Below are 15,227 nucleotides of genomic sequence, written 5' to 3'. Positions count from 1 at the left end.
CACACCCTTCTTCATGGTGTACGGCGCAGAGGCTGTGATGCCCTGCGATATTATTCATGACTCACCTCGAGTGCACATGTACAAAGAGAGAGAGGCTGAGCTTGATTGGCAGGACAGTTTAGATGCCCTGGAAGAGGAGCACGATGTTGCAAAAGCCCGTTCTGCATTCTATCAACAATAGGCTCGCAGGTATCAAAGCAGAGAAGTACGGGACAAGACTTATAATATTGGCGAACTCGTTCTACGTTTACCAGAGAAGAAAAAGGACAAGCTCAAGCCCAAGTGGGAGGGTCCCTTCATTATTGAAAAAGTTCTCACTGGAGGAGTGTATCGACTGCAGGATGCATCCGATAATCGGCTCGAGCCGAACCCATGGAACACAGCCAGACTCCAAAGATTCTACACCTAGCGCCAAACTCCCCGTTCGTCTCCTTCCCTCTGTTGCTTTTGATTTTCTTTTTAGCCCTCCTCTCACCTTTCCTTTTTGAAAATCTCTAATTCTTTATTGTGGCTAGACTACACACTTGTAACGCACTAACTTTCAAGTATGTGCACTCATTATACCTGGGGGCTTCTTATACAGAAGCTTAATATAATTATCTTCAGGGCATCAAGCCCACTACATATGCATCCTTTCTCCATATGCAGCTTTTCTTCGCCATTATATGCATCAATATGACTTAAGTTTTGGCCAAGCTGGGTTACCTGGCTCCTGTGCTTATGCCCTACGTTCCCGTTAGTTCGACTAGGGCATAAAGGGAGCACCTCTGCGATTGTTACTGCCGGGTACTCCGGACGTGTACCTCAGACTGGGTGAAGCCGAAAGCTAGCGTTCTTAAGTGAATATTCGGTCGGTGGACTAAAGATGTTTTTTTCCTATCACAATACAAACCCCCAGATGTTACATATCCTGCGCTTTTTGATTGCAGTTCGAACATGCACATTAATGCGTGCACACCCAGGGAAAGGAACCCTTAACGGAACTATTCTCTCTGGAAGATGTTTCTTACTAACCATGTAATATAACATAGCTAGTTGGGTACTTGTCTGTTCAAGCAATTATGACCCCTACGCCTGGTTTCCACACGTACCCCGGTTTATATTACCGAGCGGGTATTCGGAAACACTCCGGACTGTCGGGTCCAGAGGCCGAAGCGAAAAGTACACGCTCACCAGCGGCTGCTTGCCTTTTGTGCCTCTTGCTCACCCTCTTGAGGGGTTCCCGGATTCTGTTCCAGATTATCTGAGGATTTTGGGCATCAGATATGGTTAGTGTCACTAGTTTATAAACACACTATTGTTTTTTCTCAATTCGGGAATACATACCAGTCAATGCTTCTTTGGACCTTGACAGCTTGGCCATAGCGGCCGTTAGCTGAGTTCGACACTCTTCCAGCTCTTGAGACAACATGTTGTTTTTCTCCGAGAGAACCTACATGTACAATGATCCTTAAATCAGTTGTACCAACTGCTTTAAGTCTCAGGGGCTACTGATATACATAATTATCAGATTTTTATATTTACCCATATATCTTTCAAATACTGGTCCGTGGCTCTAGCAAGCCCATCCTGAGTGGCTCGGATGTACACATCACCCAAGTTGAAGGCATTAAAAGCCTCATCTGAAAAAGCAGGGTCGCGGAGTGTGGCCCGTCGGCGCCGATGATTCATGGCGCTCTCCACTTCAGAATTTGTAACGAACATTTTGTCCGACTCCTCTGTATGAGGACAGTCCTGTGTTACTGCCATGTTGGCCTCCGTCCTCGAGACCGGGCTTGGAATCAGGCTAGTGGAGGCACGGTTGGCAGGATCCCCGGACATAGTTTGGCGGATGTTCTTTCTGCTAATACACAACAGATAGTGTCATACTTTAAGATGACGAACCATAGAGCGTATTTAAAACCATACCTCCTTGAGGACGGCTCCACCATATTTTTGCTCACCTTTCTTTTTAAAGGCCTACTTGGCACAGGCGCCCCTTGCTGGCGAGTCACCTCGGGTTCGGCTTGGCGCGTTGATCGTCTCCCCTTTAGAGCGTAAGAATTGCGCGGTGGGTAAGACGGAAGGAATAAATCTTTTCCGGAAGATAAGTCTCTTGTGTACTTACATGTGATACAGGGAGGAGGCCGGGATAGTCAGCAATGATGGCCACCTCTGTGCCGTCACAGCTCGCCCAATGAAACACCCCTTGCATGAGCTCCACGAATATATCCGGATCCTCTTCGAATCTAGGGTCAAGGGCCCGGTTGCAGTCCTCTGGCTGTGGTGCTGGACTATGGAACTCCCTGGTTACTTTCCGCCATTCCTATTGTAAATAAACGAAAGTAAATATTTATAAAGACAAAGGCTCAGTGAATGAATAGAGTAGAGTAATGGATGGTAGCTCACCCAGCTGGGAGGGTTGTACATGGAAAATCCATCCCGTGGTTTAATGCGGACGAACTCATCTCTTCCCCCCTGTATAAATCGGACGATATTTCCACCAGAGCGGTGGTGGAGTCCGTACCTTTTTGGCCACAGCGGGTGGCGTCGTCTTCTCCATTAAAGTGCCACATGGGATGCCCTCGGTATTGTAGTGGCTGAACCCCCCGCATTATGGATATTGCCATAACCTCGACTATGGATAATCTGGACTGAGCGAGTATTCTTATCTTGCTCATCAATTGAAGGACCTCCCTGTTGTCTTCCTCTCTGGGGCTCTGGGGATACCAGTTAGGTGTTTTTTCAGCGGAGCGTTCGTAAACTCAGGAAGACCCATTCGGATTGGGTCGGGAAGGGAGACATGCTTGATATAACACCACTCGGGGGCCACTCTTCGGGTGCCTTCTTCGGTGTGCCGGATAAGTATCCAGTCCCGGCAATGCGCCATATATCGGCTCCGCCCACTTGGAATATTGATCCCCCTTCATTACGGGGGACGAGGCAGAATAGCTTCTTTCATAGCTCAAAATGGGCTTCGCAGCCCAAAAATAGCTCACAAAGAGCAACGTAGCCTGCGATATGCAGGATGGAGGCAAGGGTGAAGTTGTGCAGTTGGAGGACGTAGAACTCCAGAAGCCCGTGGAGAAACGGATGGATTGGAAACCTGACACCCTGCAGCAAGTAGGAAATGAGGCATACTCACTCCCCCCTGGATGGGTTGGGAGAGTTCTCCGCTTGCTCCCCGCCGTTGAAGGAAGCCAGTCCGACTCGAACAGGGACTAAATATGCAGGAGGTAAGTACCCTTGGGTCTGCAACTTCACTAATCGGCCGTGGGATACGGTACACTTCTCCCAATCGCCCGGCTTGGTGTTGCGAGAGCGGGAGGAAGAGCCGCGGGCGCCGACCATGTTGGAGTGGTTTTTTCGGGCACACTCTGATTATTCCTCGCTTGGGGGAGATGGTGTGGATCAGATCTGAAGATCCCCGTCTCTTTAATAGACAATTTATTTACATGGCTAGGGTGGCAAATGTAAAAATGCCCCAATTTCTCGCATTCGCTCAACACATGGAGGCTGAGACCATTAAGGTGTAGGAGCCGATGAGCATAACATCAAATGGGAAACCGTACACTGCTTTTTATAATAAGTACTTTGAAGAATTCGGAGAAGGAACCTTCCTTGCAATGCCGAAGACAATCTGCACGCTGGACTCATCGTCATTGAAGCCTGGCTCAGGGGCTACTGAGGGAGTCCTGGATTAAGGGGTCCTCGGACAGCCGGACTATATGCGTATGTCGGACTGTTGGGCTATGAAGATACAAGATAGAAGACTTCATCCCGTGTCCAGATGGGACTCTCCTTTGCGTGGAAGGCAAGCTTGGTGGTTCAGATGTGAAGATTCCTTTCTCTGTAATCGACTCTATGTAACCTTAGTACCCTCCGGTGTCTATATAAACTGCAGGGTTTAGTCCGTAGGACATCAACAACAATCATAACCATAGGCTAGCTTCTAGGGTTTAGCCTCTACGATCTTGTCGTAGATCAACTCTTGTAATACTCATATCATCAAGATCAATCAAGCAGGAAGTAGGGTATTACCTCCATCAAGAGGGCCCGAACCTGGGTAAACATTGTGTCCCCCGCCTCCTGTTACCATTAGCCTTAGACGCACAGTTCGGGACCCCCTACCCGAGATCCACCGGTTTTGACACCGACAGTGTGCCCTCCGGACTCCGTTTTCTTGCAGAATACTTCTTTTGGTTGGTAAAAAATCATTATATAATCTCCCAAAGGTTTTGACCACAGTACCATGACAGAATCCTCTATTATTGTTTCGAGCTGTTTGTTTGACATACTTTTGTACAAGACTTTATAACAAGAAAATTTATTCTTAGATATGAATGAGTTTCCTAAAGTACACGGCTCCCTCACGTGTGTGTGTGCCTGTTGGGTGATGGAGCTACACACGCCTCTCGGAGCATGCCCTTAGTGCATGTTCACGTGCATGGCCACGGTATTCACATACTAGCCGTATCCTATTTTCTTGAGAGAAGCCACTAGTGAAATCTACGACCCTCGGTGTGACGCCCCCGATTCAATCGTACAATAATCATGCACGCAAACGTGTATGATCAAGATCAGGGACTCACGGGAAGATATCACAACACAACTCTAAAACATAATTAAGTCATACAAGCATCATAATACAAGCCAGGGGCCTCGAGGGCTCGAATACAAGTGCTCGATCATAGACGAGTCAGCGGAAGCAACAATATCTGAGTACAGACATAAGTAAACAAGTTGCCATGAGATGTCTAGCACAAACTGGGATACAGATCGAAAGAGGCGCAGGCCTCCTGCCTGGGATCCTCCTAAACTACTCCTGGTCGTCGTCAGCAGCCTGCACGTAGTAGTAGGCACCTCCAGTCTAGTAGTCATCGTCAACGGTGGCATCTGGCTCCTGGGCTCCAACGTCTGGTTGCGGCATCCGAGAAGAAGAGGAAAACGGGGGAAAAGAGGGAGCAAAGCAACCGTGAGTACTCATACAAAGTACTCGCAAGCAAGGAGCTACACTACATATGCATGGGTATATGTGTAAGGAGGACATATAAGTGGACTGAACTGCAGAATGCCAGAATAAGAGGGGGATAGCTAGTCCTATCGAAGACTACGCTTCTGGTAGCCTCCGTCTTGCAGCATGTAGAATAGAGTAGATTGAAGTCCTCCAAGTAGCATCACATAGCATAATCCTACCCGGCGATCCTTCCCTCGTCGCCCTGTGGAAAAGCGATCACCGGGTTGTCTGTGGAACTTGTCTGGGTGTGTTTTATTAAGTATTCGGTTCTAGTTGTCATAAGGTCAAGGTACAACTCCGGGTCATCCTTTTACCGAGGGACACGGCTATTCGAATAGATAAACTTCCCTGCAGGGGTGCACCACATAACCCAACACGCTCGATCCCATTTGGCCGGACACACTTTACTGGGTCATGCCCGGCCTCGGAAGATCAACACGTCGCAGCCCCACCTAGGCACAACAGAGAGGTCAGCATGCCGGTCTAAATCCTATGCGCGTAGGGGTCTGGGCCCATCGCCCATTGCACACCTACACGTTGCGTACGCGGCCGGAAGTAGACCTAGCAACCTCCATTACAAAGGAAGTTGCGTTAACGCAGTCCAACCCGGTGCGCGCGCTCAGTCGTTGACGTCACGAAGGCTTCGGCTGATACCACGACGTCGAGTGCCCATATCTTTCCCGCGTAGTTGGTTAGTGCATATAGGCCAGTGGCCAGACTCAGATCAAATACCAAAATCTCGTTAAGCGTGTTATTATGAAGTAACCGCGGACGCCGACCAGGGCCAGACCCACCTCTCGCCTAGGTGGTCTCAACCTGCCCTGTCGCTCCGCCACAAAGTAACAGTCGGGGGCCGTCGGAAACCTAGGCCCACCTCTACCGGGATGGAGCCACCTGTCCTTCCAGCCCCCACATCGGAATCACTTGCGGGTACTCAACGAGCTGACCCGACTTTAGTCACCATCTGTATAGCATGTATATATGTATAGTATATACCCGTGATCACCTCCCAAGTGATCACGGCCCGATAGTATAGCAAGGCAGACTGACAAGAATGTAGGGCCAATGATGATAAACTAGCATCCTATACTAAGCATTTAGGATTGCGGGTAAGGTATCAACGACTGTAGCAACAATGATAGGCTATGCAACAGAATAGGAGTAACCGAACAGTAACATGCTACACTACTCTAATGCAAGCAGTATAGAGAAGAATAGGTGATATCTGGTGATCAAGGGGGGGGGGGGCTTGCCTGGATGCTCTGGCAAGAAGGAGGGGTCGTCATCTCCGTAGTCGAACTGGGGTCGCCGACAGTCTCGGGGTCTACCGGAAAGAAGTAACGGAGGGGGAACACAATAAATAACAAAGCAATCAAAGCATCACAAAGCGTAACATGGCAATACGCGGTGCTAGGTGTGCCCTAACGCGGTAGTAGGTGATACCGGCGATAGGGGGAAACATCTGGGAAAGTATTCCCGGTGTTTCGCGTCTTCGGACAGATGAACCGGAGGTGAAATGTTACAGGTTCACTATGCTAGGGATGCGTGGCGGACAAATAGGCTGCGTATCTGGATTCGTCTCGTCGTTCTGAGCAACTTTCATGTACAAAGTTTTTCCATCCGAGCTACGGTTTATCGTATATTAATTTTAAAAGATTTAATCATTTTTAGAATTTATTTAATTATTCTAAATCAACATTTTCCAGAATAGTGTATGCTGACGTCATCATGACGTCAGCAGTCAACAGGGGTGTTGACTGGTCAAACTATCTAGTGGGTCCCGCTTGTCATAGTCTCATAGTAATTAAACAGGGTTAATTAGCTTTAACTAGATGATTAGGTTAATCTAATCCGAATTAATTAAGTTAATTAATTCATTCATTAATTAATATTTTTATTTATTAATATATTTATTTAAAACATTTTTCTTTGGGTGTGGGGCCCGATTGCCAGTGGCTCTGAGAGCCTTAACGGGCGCTGGGCGCTAGCGGTAACGGGCGCTGGGCACCCAACTGGGGCGAGCCCAGGTACTGGCTCGGGCGAGGACATCGGCGCGACTGGGCATGGTTGGCCGGAAGCAAGCAGCTGTGGGCGCAGCCCCGCGCGAGCGAGCGCGCGTGGGTGCACGGGTGGCCGCGGGCACAACGCATGTAGATGCGGCGTACGAGCATGGGCGGGACAAGGTCGCGGTGAGCGCGACGAGCGCGAGCGCTCGCGGGCGTGGGCGGAGGCAAGGACACCGAGTAGGGCCACGACGAGCGCGACGCGTTCAGTATGGGGGGGAGAGGGAGCACGGGGCGGTGCTCACGTTCGATGCAGGGAAGGGGGCGGCGTGGCTCAATGGCATCCAGCGAGGAGGAGGATGGGGACGAGCGACGGTGGGGAGGAGATCCGGCGAGGAAGCGGTCCGACGAGGCGGCTTCGGGCGACGGCGAGGTTCAGCGGCGTCGGGGCATCAACGTTGGCTATGTAGCTCTGGTTGGCGGCGAGGCGCGGTCGGAGGGCATCGGGGCGCCAGGCTCGGGTGCCGGTGTGGACGACGATGGGGTGGGGGTTGCTCCAACGCTGCTAGAGGAGGTCAAGCAGGGGAGGCGGCGGCGCCTTGGACCTCCGCCGAGCAGAGGATGGCGCGAGGAGCTCCTCTCCTCGGCACGATGTGTGCGTGCGGTGCGAGGTGGGGAATGAGGGAGAGATGGGGATCGATCTAGGGTTTGCCACGGTGGGGGGTTAAGCAGGGGTGAGGGGTCGGTTGGGCCAGTGGGCTGGCCTGTTGGGCCGTTGGCCCAGTTGGCCAAGGGGGCCTTTCTTATTTTTGCTTTTCTTTTATTTTGAAATCCCCTTTCTGTTTGTTTAATCCTTTAAATTGTTTTTTATGTAAAACATATAGTTAGCACCTAATCTAGTACTAGTAATTATACCACTGCCACAATTATTCTTGTAGTTATAAAAAGTAGTTTTCAATAATTTAACCATTTAAGAGATGTTTAAATAATTATTTCAGCTAATGTTTCTATTATTTAGTGCACCTAAACATTTTTTAAAAATTTGGATTCACCACCACAACCATCTATGATTTACTTGCTACACTTTGAACATTTTAGTTTTAATATTTGAAAATTATTATTAGCTTGATTTTGAATTTGAATTTGAATCGGTTTCGAACTAACACAAGATTAGCAACAGTAATCCAGGTGACGTGGCATCATTAGCAGAGGGTTACTGTAGCTTAGTTATTCGGGCGTCACAATTCTCCTCCACTACAAGAAATCTCGTCCCGAGATTTAAGCGGTGGAGTAAGGGGGGAAAGGTGCTGGTAGCGAAAAACCTAACGAGTCTTCTCGGTCTTGGCTGCCCTTTCAAAGATGTTGATCCCTTTCGTTGATGTCTTCATTTCTCTGCTTCAAGTCATCATGATGAAGTCGTCCTTTTCTTCGGGAACTCTAACGTACTTACGAATAGGTAAGGGGCAGCTCGGCTACGACAGAATGCTTATGAGGGAAACAATCTAGGGTTAACCCATGAATGAGCATAAGATTATCTCTCGAGTTGAACATATAAATACATCAAGAGTAAGGTACGAAGGTACAATGGGAGGGTCCAAGCGGTTAGATAGCTGCTCAAAGTCTGAACCAGAGCGAGAAAGGGGTTCAGAGCAGCGAGAGTAACTATTGCATCTTATACGAGAATAGAGCACTAGGAATGTGGCTCGCGAATTACCTTCGAAACCAAGAGCAAGGGATAACTTTGTCAACAAGGTGTACAAGAGAGTCAGGTTTCAATCCTGTGGAACTGTGGGTTATGGGCCCACCATGTGGTTAAATGTAGGAAGGTCGGTGACATCTTGCACGATCATGTAAGCAAGGCATGTCAGAGGATAGTCTGTCGGTCATGTCGGCAACAACATAGGTACCAAGGGCGAGGGACGAAGAGAACCATTTTCCCGCTCGTTGAACGAGGCGGACCAGTAGGAAAGTTCTTGTCTATCGGTGGTTACCGGGATGTCATCAACAAAAGTAACATGGTCCTTCTGATAGAGTGGTACAACTAGGTGTTTACCTAAGCAAGGATATATTACTGTTTTTATTATATAGATCACAAGAAGGTTTAAACAAACCAATGGAAAGGAAAAGTGCTTATCAGGTTTAAACAGAACAATGGAAAGGAAAGTGTGTTTAAACACATATTTCAAGGGTATCTCCTTACCAAGGACAAGTAGAGAATGATATCCATGACACAAGACCAAAGGCATGACCATTCAGATAAAAGGGATAATAAGAATCATGATATGTATCCATACAACGGTGTTGAATAACTGATAAGGAAAATTTAGCACTGTGCTTCAAATGTTCTTATTGATGATAGGAGTACCACATACATGCTTTGAGATAGCATTGACATGGTCTTCAAACAAAGGTCGGACTTTGCATATACAAAGGATTCATCAGGAAAAACTTGTAGCATAAGTCTTACATTTTCCTCATGGAAGAATGGCTAACCTTGCGAAAAAGGAAACTATAACATTAGGTCCTCCAGCCAGGTGTGCTAGGCATGACATCACCTTACCGGGTCATATAAGGAACAATGTTATAACTCTTGAAAATATGTTCCAACCATCATATCCGACCGAGATTCAGATCTGATTGGTGTCAGGATACCTCAGACTCAGGATGCCTGAGAAGAAAGGTGCAACACGAATTGTCAAGATGACAAGGTAAGATTCTCAGGAATTGTTCTATGGAAGCGAGCTCCGAAATAAGAGTTCATTATTAAGTCAAGGAGAGGTGAGGAGGTGGCTGATTGACTCAACGACAATTCATTGAGATTTCCAAAAAGATGGATTTCCACAATTATGAACAAGGAGATAACATGAGTCAGATCAAATGATATAATGATGTATGCTCGAGGAAAACATACACAATTTAATAACGATAGAAGGGTGCACCCGAAAATCTGGACAAGGTAGCACGATCAATGTTTGAATGATGATTCAATAAGCAATAGACTTAGAATGAAACTATCGACCATTAACTTCAAAGCAATAGGGTTGCCAGAAGGGCAGAATCCAAACAGTACCGTTCACTTGTAGGTGTCCCGGTTAGAATCGACACGGGGACCAAGAATAGACTGATGATGGCAATAAGTATCACTTGTATCAAGAATTCTTAAGGGCTGGTGAAATTCTCGCGACCATCTTGCCATAAAAGACGGTGGTACACAAAGGTAGAACATAATACCAGCTGGATAGCAAGTTGCATCCGTAACATGAACAAGTTTGTGGTGAAAGAAAGGTAATGATGTTGTCGATGGTAACTCAAATTACCAAGGGACGAGGATGGCACTTATCATCTAGAATTCGATTGGTAACCTGGAAGGAGTCAAAACGTTGAAGATGATCACGACAAATTTTATCGAGAGGTTATACGAAGAAGCAATCCAGCAGCGACTGCATCAAGCAAAAGGACTGATGCATCAAACCACATCTACGGCACAAACTCGGAATCATGTTTGTGGTTCGAGGTGAAATGATAAGACGAGGAAATTCGACGTAAGCTTAGATCATCGTTGAAAATTGTGCTCCGGGAAGAAGGACCAGATAGCACAGTTAAAATTTAGCACGATAATGATATAGCTGATCAGGCTAGGAATGACTTGAAGGATTATTAAACTCGTAAGCAATAAAAATTACTTAGAGTTATTGAATCGGAGTGCGAAGTCGATTCACTTATCGGTGTTCTCAGTTGGCAAACAACCCAGAACCCATGAAGTGACAATGACAGGGAAAGGTAGTACTTCATCAAAAGTTCATAAGATGTAGTTCAATGGCATGATATCCTCGAGATACCAGGGGTAATACTCGAAGGTAGATCATAATAGAGGTTGGGCAGGCACATTGATCTGTAGAAGACAAGTGCTTTAACTTGTCCAAGAAATGGATCAAAGAAGAACAATCATGGTCGAGACCACGGTTGCAAAGGATCAATTCACAGATACCAGACGATATTTATCAAGGAAATAGTTATTATTACAAGAAGCTTCCATGATAGGATCTACATCGTGTCCATGGGCATGAACACAAAGTTCAAGGTCGACTCCCACTTCGTCAATGCATAACCTTCCATTCACCTCTCGTATTTCAAAAATGACATTAGTTCTTGAAAGTTTTACCTGGTGCAATACCAGATAAGTATGACCCATGAAATATTTTGGGTTCACACGGATTAGGGAACGCGTAGGTTTAACCCATCAGGGCATCTTAGGAACATATACCACAAACTTCAATAGTAATTAACACAAGCTCGATAGTAGACCATGGGTGACAAAAGGAGAGGATACAATTTACCGGATGCATTATGTATCAGGGAAAGATCTTCCCGAGGTTTTTGTATACGAAGGACACTGTCGGATAATAACCAAGCAATTGGTCTCGCGGACCACCAGGAATCTGAGGTGAGTTACTCAATCAGAAGGAAAATGGAATGCCAAGGCATCAGATTAGAGAAACAACTGAGTAATTCAAAGCTTAATGCAAATAAATTTTATGAAATTTTATGATTTCCAAATCAAGGGATCAGAAGCAATCGTTCTGATAAAAAACGAATAAGTTCAATAGACTTAGAAGCACAATCGATCAAGGAATTGATTGGTCAAGAACCAGCTCATATCCAAATGACTTCTGAGCTAGAAGGATGAATTCTCGGATCTGATTGAGGATTGCGAGCATTCTCAACATATTGAATCAACGCATTCTCAACATATTGAATCAACAGACTCAAAATGATAATGACAAGGGATGCCAATAATATTATGAGACTTATGGGATTAACCATAATGCAAGCGAGCAAGAATTTCAAGAGCAATAGATTGCTCAGGATTTTCGGAAGATCGAATGATGTTTCGAAGACTGTTGTCAAATACATGAATCAACTGGGAATGGGTGGATACTCGATAAGTGTGACAAGTTATCCGTAGGGGTATTCAGGTGGCAAAGAACAGCAAGGCAGTAAGCCCAAAGGATTCTCGGAACAACAGAGAGAATTTCGGGGTATCTTGTAATAACAAGATCAACTAGGAAGCATTGTATGAATGGCGAGTATACGTGGTTATCCATATGGGTTTATTGATTGAAGGGACTTGCAAAAGTGATGCTACAAAGTCTCAAGAGAACATCGGAGAGTATCTTTGGATTCTTCTGGTGCAGCAGGCGATCATCTGTACTAAGGGGCTCTTCGGGGGAAAGTGTTTTCGAGAACCTAAAGTTAGATTTTAGTAAATTCACTAGACCCGAATAGGAGAGAGTTCAGAATCCCAGAGTATAGACAAGGAATAAAAGATCCTAATACCACCCAATGGCGACGTGGGCCCATGGGCCGCATAGCCATGTTAGTAAAACAATTTTCATCGACTAGACTCAACTTCGGCCAAGGAGTGTGGAAGGGGGATTCCTACAGGCAGTCGGCTCTGATACCAACTTGTGACGCCCCCGATTCAATCGTACACTAATCATGCACGCAAAGGTGTATGATCAAGATCAGAGACTCACGGGAAGATATCACAACACAACTCTAAAACATAATTAAGTCATACAAGCATCATAATACAAGCCAAGGGCCTCGAGGGCTCGAATTCAAGTGCTCGATCATAGACGAGTCAGCGGAAGCAACAATATCTGAGTACAGACATAAGTAAACAAGTTGCCATGAGATGGCTAGCACAAACGGGGATACAGATCGAAAGAGGCGCATGCCTCTTGCCCGGGATCCTCCTAAACTACTCCTGGTCGTCGTCAGCAGCCTGCACGTAGTAGTAGGCACCTCCAGTGTAGTAGTCGTCGTCAACGGTGACGTCTGGCTCCTGGGCTCCAACATCTGGTTGCGGCATCCGAGAAGAAGAGGAAAACGGGGGAAAAGAGGGATCAAAGCAACTGTGAGTGCTCATACAAAGTACTCGCAAGCAAGGAGCTACACTACATATGCATGGGTATATGTGTAAGGAGGCCATATCAGTGGACTGAACTGCAGAATGCCAGAATAAGAGGGGGATAGCTAGTCCTATCGAAGACTACGCTTCTGGCAGCCTCCATCTTGCAGCATGTAGAAGAGAGTAGATTGAAGTCCTCCAAGGAGCATCGCATAGCATAATCCTACCCGGCGATCCTCCCCTTGTCGCCCTGTGGAAAAGCGATCACCGGGTTGTCTGTGGAACTTGTCTGAGTGTGTTTTATTAAGTATCCGGTTCTAGTTGTCATAAGGTCAAGGTACAACTCCGGGTCGTCCTTTTACCGAGGGACATGGCTATTCGAATAGATAAACTTCCCTGCAGGGGTGCACCACATAACCCAACACGCTCAATCCCATTTGGCCGGACACACTTTCCTGGGTCATGCCCGGCCTTAGAAGATCAACACGTCGCAGCCCCACCTAGGCACAACAGAGAGGTCAGCACGTCGGTCTAAATCCTATGCGCGCAGGGGTCTGGGCCCATCGCCCATTGCACACCTGCACATTGCGTACGCGGCCGGAAGCAGACCTAGCAACCTCCATTACAAAGGAAGTTGCGTTAATGCAGTCCAACCCGGCGCGCGCCGCTCAGTCGCTGACGTCACGAAGGCTTCGGCTGATACCACGACGTCGAGTGCCCATATCTTTCCCGCGTAGTTGGTTAGTGCGTATAGGCCAGTGGCCAGACTCAGATCAAATACCAAGATCTCGTTAAGCGTGTTATTATGAAGTAACCGTGGACGCCGACTAGGGCCAGACCCACCTCTCGCCTAGGTGGTCTCAACCTGCCCTGTCGCTCCACCACAAAGTAACAGTCGGGGGCCGTCGGGAACCTAGGCCCACCTCTACCGGGATGGAGCCACCTGTCCTTCCAGCCCCCACATCGGAATCACTTACGGGTACTCAACGAGCTGACCCGACTTTAGTCACCATCTGTATAGCATGTATATATGTATAATATGTACCCGTGATCACCTCCCAAGTGATCACGGCTCGATAGTATAGCAAGGCAGACTGACAAGAATGTAGGGCCAATGATGATAAACTAGCATCCTATACTAAGCATTTAGGATTGCGGGTAAGGTATCAACGACTGTAGCAACAATGACAGGCTATGCAACAGAATAGGAGTAACCGAACAGTAACATGCTACACTACTCTAATGCAAGCAGTATAGAGAAGAATAGGTGATATCTGGTGATCAAGGGGGGGGGGGCTTGCCTGGATGCTCTGGCAAGAAGGAGGGGTCGTCAGCTCCGTAGTCGAACTGGGGTCGCCGGCAGTCTCGGGGTCTATCGGAAAGAAGTAACGGAGGGGGAACACAATAAATAACAAAGCAATCAAAGCATCACAAAGCGTAACATGGCAATACACAGTGCTAGGTGTGCCCTAACGCGGTAGTAGGTGATACCGGCGATAGGGGGAAACATCCGAGAAAGTATTCCCAGTGTTTCGCGTCTTCGGACAGAGGAACCGGAGGTGAAATGTTGCAGGTTCACTATGCTAGGGACGCGTGGCGGACGAACGGGCTGCGTATCTGGATTCTTCTCGTCGTTCTTAGCAACTTTCATGTACAAAGTTTTTCCATCCGAGCTATGGTTTATTTTATATTAGTTTTAAAAGATTTAATCATTTTTAGAATTTATTTAATTATTCTAAATCAACATTATCTAGAATAGTGTATGCTGATGTCATCATGACGTCAGCTGTCAACAGGGGTGTTGACTGGTCAAACTATCTAGTGGGTCCCGCTTGTCATAGTCTCATAGTAATTAAACAGGGTTAATTAACTTTAACTAGATGATTAGGTTAATCTAATTCGGATTAATTAAGTTAATTAATTCATTCATTAATTAATATTTTTATTTATTTATATATTTATTTAAAACATTTTTCTTTGGGTGTGGGGCCCGATCGCCAGTGGCTCTGAGAGCCTTAACGGGCGCTGGGTGCTAGCGGTAACGGGCGCTGGGCGCCCAACTGGGGCGAGCCGGGTACTGGCTCGGGCGAGGCCATCGGCGCGGCTGGGCGCGGTTGGCCAGAAGCAAGCAGCTGTGGGCGCAGCCCCGCGCGAGAGAGCACGCGTGGGTGGATGGGTGGCCGCGGGCGCAGCGCGTGTAGGCGCGGCGTACGAGCGTGGGCGGGACAAGGTCGCGGTGAGCGCGACGAGCGCGAGCGCTCGCGGGCGTGGGCGGAGGCAAGGACACCGAGTAGGTCTACGACGAGCGCGATGC

Source organism: Triticum aestivum, chromosome 3B (genome assembly GCF_018294505.1).
Source record: "Triticum aestivum cultivar Chinese Spring chromosome 3B, IWGSC CS RefSeq v2.1, whole genome shotgun sequence".
NCBI lineage: Eukaryota > Viridiplantae > Streptophyta > Magnoliopsida > Poales > Poaceae > Triticum > Triticum aestivum.
This window is presented reverse-complemented; position numbering follows the sequence as displayed.